At 34.9% G+C, this 5,753-nt stretch overlaps 1 pseudogene; it reads left to right on the top strand.

The window, feature by feature from the left end:
• The first annotated feature begins 3,386 nt into the window (after positions 1–3,386).
• On the top strand, positions 3,387–3,499 carry LOC138823763 (U6 spliceosomal RNA; annotated as a pseudogene).
• The last annotated feature ends 2,254 nt before the right edge of the window (positions 3,500–5,753 follow it).

Here is a 5,753-nt window from a genome sequence, read left to right as displayed (position 1 = left end):
TACCAAAAAATCTTACTCCCATTACAGCATGTCTCTGTGATTTAAGAATTGTAAATCTACAGACCTATAGCCATCTAATCTTCGATAAGGAAGCTAAAACAATAGAATGGAAGAAAGACAGCCTCTTCAGTAAATGGTGCTGGCAAAATTGGTTAACTACATGTAGAAAACTAAAGCTAGATCGTTATATATCACCCTGTACCAGAATCAACTCCAAATGGATCAAAGACCTTGAACTCAAAGCAGACACTCTGAAAACATTACAGGATGGAATAGGAGAAACCCTAGGTCTCCTTGGCTCAGGTCGAAATTTTCTGAATAGAGACCCGGAAGCACAACAAATCAAAGAAAGGTTGGACAAATGGGATTGCATAAGATTGCAGAGCTTCTGCAGGGCAAATGACATAGCTGGCAAGATCAATAGAAAGCCCACCGATTGGGAGAAGATCTTTACTAGCCATACAACGGACAAGGGTCTCATATCTAAAATATACTTGGAACTCAAAAAATTAAACCACCCAACAACAAATCCTCAAAGAATCAACTGCCCAATAAATAAGTGGGCGAAAGACTTAAAGAGAAGCTTCTCTGAAGAAGAAACAAGGATGGCCAATAGACACATGAAGAAATGTTCAACATCCCTAGCCCTAAAAGAAATGCAAATCAAAACAACATTGAGATATCACCTCACTCCAGTTAGAACAGCAAAAATCAAGAACTCTAACAACAACAGATGCTGGAGGGGATGTGGACAGAAAGGAACCTTACTTCATTGTTGGTGGGAATGTAAACTTGTTCAACCACTTTGGAAAGCAGTATGGAGGTTCCTCAGAAGACTTCACATAGATCTCCCCTATGATCCAGCAATCCCACTTTTGGGCATTTACCCAAATGTTTACAAACAAGACCACACTAAAGCTACCAGCACAACTATGTTTATTGCAGCATTATTTACCATAGCTAAGATATGGAACCAACCCAGATGCCCCTCAGTAGATGAATGGATCAAGAAAATGTGGTATATATACACAATGGAATTCTATGCCTCCATCAGAAAGAATGACATTTCCCCATTTGTTAGGAAATGGAAAGGTTTGGAAAAAGTTATATTAAGTGAAGTAAGCCAGGCCCAAAGAAGCATAGGTCCCATGGTTTCCCTTATTTGCAATATCTAGTATAGGTATGAGTCAAGCGGAAAAGGTCAGATAATGTGATGTTAGGAAAATGAACCCTTAAATATGTATTTTAATGTTTTCGTTTCTTTCATGCATGTGTTTCTAACGCATTTATAAGTTGATTTCTTTGTTGCTTTGTATGTCCCTCCCCCACAGTTTAACCCCCGCTTTCACTATATTTGATGTCAGTATAACATGTGGAGGAGATGGGGACAAACAAGTCGTTCAAGGATTCAGGTGGACCTGTTGCAACAATGAGAAGTACAAAATATCATGTCAAAACCAGCTTTACAATGTCGGTGTGGGGGGGGGGAGGGGGGTATAATTGGGTGGGGGGAGGGGGGTAAAATTGGGTGGGGGAGGGGGGAGGCCGGGAAGGGAAGTGAAGGGTAAACAAAGGAGGAGGCTGCAATGCTTGGTAAGAAATGTATGCATTATCCTGCCCATGTAATTGTAGCCCCCCTGTACAGTATGTTCTCAAATAAAATAAAATACAATAAAAAAAAAAGAATTGTAAATCTAGGAAACCCAACAAAATTGGAGCTAAAAAGCCTCCCTCATACATTGTAGGGAAAGATATGACAATATGTGTTAAGGCTGATTTTTATTTTTGAGCTCAAATTTTAATGTTCATTTGGTAAACTAAATCCTCTATATCCCTGTCTCTGTGTAAATACCCATCAACATGAAATATAAAGTGATTTTTATAAAAAATAAAAATTACTCAGAAGAAATTGTAAATGCAAAAACAATCTTCACAGAAGCAAACTCTCAGAGATATTTCATGACTTTGACAAGGATAAAGTGGGTGAAGTTAGTATATAAATTTAGAAGTATGACAATGCACAAAAACATAAAAAGATACTCATCTATTTCATTATATACCCAAAGCAGAAAGCAAATCTTGGTTAGATGATTTTTTAAAACCCAGTCTCTCAGGTACTGGGAAGGTGGCTCAATGGTAGAGTGCCTGCCTTGCATGTATGAGGCCTTGGGTTTGATTTCTCAGCATCACATAAGCAGAAAAAGATGGAAGTGTTGCTGTGGCTCAAGTGGTATCACTAGCCTTGAGCTGAGGGACAGCACCAAGTCCCAGAGTTCAAACCCCATGACCAACAAAATAAAAATAAAAATAAAAAACAAAACACAGTCTCTCACTTTTGTGTCCTCAACTCTGTAATAACTCTGCTTCAGCCTAGGGCTAATATTTTAGGTGTGGACATATATCAACACTCCTGAATCAGACTCCACTTGATCATTTTTTAAATCCATATTTTGTTCTTAAGTTTCCTCTTTATAAATTCACATACACCTATAAAAAATGGTGTGGCCATCCCAGTAACCTTCTCAAAGTACCTCCTAATGACAACTTACAAAAAGTTGTATTATATTACAACAAGGAAAACAATGCTAAAAATAAAGAAAACAAATTATGAAATATTAATGATTAATAAAATAAAAAACAAAACAATTACCAGTGTTTTCAGTATTTGAAGTGTACTAAAAATTCGATTTTATTATTGCCATATTTCTTTACATTTAACACTGTCTAAGATTATGATGTTCAACAAGAATTTTATAGGCTATGAGTAGTGTTTAAATCACCCACTACGATTACCATTTATAGTTCATCTCATAATTTGTATATGGCTTATATCATCATTTGTTCCTCACTAACATATGAAGTAAGGCAGGCCTACAGTTTTAACAGAATCTGTGTAGTTAACATAGTCAACTCTTTATTCTGCTCCTTTACACAAAGACTTTGCAACTTCTCATTAGTAAAGTTTCTATAAAATCTGAAATGTACATACTTAATAGTACTTATCTGCTACCATAACTCTTAAATACTTTATAGAAAAGAATTATGACCTGCCAAACAGTCCCAGTTTTGGCATATATAAGCAAATTCCCAAAATTAAATATATTGAAAACATTAAAACTTTTAACAAATATTAACACTTGTTGCAGTGTTCATTACGACAGATCCCTTGTATAGAATAATTGAATTCCTCCTCCAACACATCTCTTGAACAACAAATATCTGGAATTATTTTGTTTTTGACATGTCAATCTTGACTTTATTCTTAAATGTGTACTTATGTAAGAAGTACATGGTTCTAAAATTTGACGACAATTCTTTTAAACTTACATTTTGTTGAATTGTCTAGTTTAAGAAAATCAATTACAATTTATATATAGAAATGTTCTGTGCTCAATTCAGCATCACATACACTAACATTGGAATGATACAGAGAAGATTAGCATGGCCACTGCGCAAGGATGACAGGAAAATTCCTGAAGTATTCCATCGCCCAATTTGTTAGGAAATGGAAAGACTTGGAAAAAAAAATTATTAAGTGAATTAAGCCAAGTCCAAAGAAACATAGGTCCCATGGTTTCTCTAATTTTCAATAACTAATGTATGTCTGAGATAAGCAGAAAAGGTCAAAAGTTATGTGTATATGACCAGATAAGATTATGTTAAGGGAAATGAAACCCAAGTTAGGGACACAACTGGTTATTTTTTTCTTGCTATTGTTTCTCACGTACTTATAACGTTCAGTGTGTTTTTTTTTTTGTTGTTGTTTCTTTATATGTTCCTCCCCCATGCTATAACACCTGTTTTCACTGTATTTGAAGTTGGTGCGCCTACATCTTGTATATACTCTCCTCTAATTTGCTGAGGGGAAGGAAAAAAAAACAAAATGCTTAAATAGGGATACAGGTAGACCTATTGTAACAATGAGATACACAAGACACTGTGTTGTAAAGTGAACTTTAAAATTGAGGCTGGGAAAGGGAGGAGGTTAATGGACTTGTGGAGGTGGGAGGGAAGGGATGGTAGGGGAACAATAAAGGAGGAGGTAACAATGCTTGTTAGGAAATGTACTCATTACCTTGCTCATGTAAGTGTTACCCCTCTGTACAGTATTTTTACAATAAGAACGTATAAAAATGTTCTGAGATGGAAGAGTTTATTTCTTTTATTTTACACATATAATATTGTTAGCAAAGAAATTCATGCAAAACTCCGATATGAAGGCATTTTGAATAAATATGTGTGTGAATGCACGCATGTGCTCAAGCACTTGAATGTGTGTTGACGTGCTTAGAGTTTGAAATCAGGGCTTCAAGGTCTTGCTAGGCCTTTTCTCTCTAGCTACTAAATGAGCTACATCTCCATTCTTGGCCCTTTGCTAGTTCATTAAAATTTTTTGAAAAATAATCACATGAATTTATTTGCCCCAATTGGCTTCCAACTGTTATCCACAGATCTCAGGCTCCTGTGTAGATATCCCTAGTAGTTAGGATTACAGGTGTGACAAACTAGCAAAGGCTTTCAGAATAAAGTTAAAAGTAGAAGAAAATAAACTTCAGAGGGCATGTTTTAGCATCTCCAATTTTAAAGCATTTTGGAGTGATTATTTATGATTTTTTTCTACTTTTTGGATACTTATAAGACAGTAGGTGATGATATTTAAAAGTTTTAGTACTTTTTAAAAAGGATACTGGAATTGTGGGACAGAAGAAATTTGGACCTCAATGTATAAGCTCAGTTCTGTGCATGATAACCCAATGTCACCAACACAATCTGTATTGAAGACAAATGTGACAGAAAACAATCACCATGGGCAATATTTAGTATGCTATTATTTCTTGGACAATATGAATATTGAATTGAGAGTGTCATAGAATGGAGAGATTTTATCTACCTTTTGTGTATTGCTGAAAGGCTTTCAGAAACTTTGACTCATTTCTTTCCTCACTGTGTGTGTCTTTAGGCCATGCACTTACGGCCTTTAATTACAATTTTTCCCAACACTAAACATTAGCATTATAATAACATTAGCATTATAGCAAATGTTATCTTAACAATTAAGGGAATAAAACTTGTGAAATACTTAACATAAACTTTTAGGAATGAGCTTTGAGTTTAGCCAGCAATCTTTTTTAAATACTAAATAGAATGTGAAAAGTAGTACAGAAACCATTACATGTAGTGAGCAACTAGAAGTAATATCTATTGATCATGCTCTGCTTCCAAGGAAGCCAGGTGGATAACTTTTCATGCTGTAAATCAAACTGGTTATGTTATGTCTTGATAGTGTAAAAATATCAGGGACAGAATGATGAAGGAATGTTGTAGACTGAGGTGAAATCCATATGAAAATGTGCAAAACTGATAAAACATAAAAGTATCTGAGCAGTATTTTGTGTTTTACAACATTTAAGTTACATCGCAAAGATAAAGAAGACATAGAAGAATAAATTCTTTTTTTGTTGTCCTATCATAGGTCCTTAGAAGAATGAACTCTTTCCTTATTCTTATACAGGCATCATCGGATGAGAGGAACTGTATTTTTTTTTGTTTGCTTCCTTCCATTTGTTCTTCAGTTTGAAATCTGAGCTGCTTGAGACTGAAAGAAACCAAGAGAAATTAGACAAACAGGCTTTGGAAAGAACAATGTAAAATAAATAAACTACAGCCTTGTAACAGGTCTAACTAAATTGGGTTATATATTGCTAATTTTTAACAGAAAATGATATAAGCAATACCATGTTATTGAAAACTGA

The sequence above is a fragment of the Dipodomys merriami genome, unplaced genomic scaffold, assembly GCF_024711535.1.
Source record: "Dipodomys merriami isolate MVZ:Mamm:240054 unplaced genomic scaffold, mDipMer1.0.p SCAF_1222, whole genome shotgun sequence".
NCBI lineage: Eukaryota > Metazoa > Chordata > Mammalia > Rodentia > Heteromyidae > Dipodomys > Dipodomys merriami.
The sequence above is the reverse complement of the archived record's forward strand: the minus strand, read 5'-3'. Positions and strand labels throughout refer to the sequence as shown.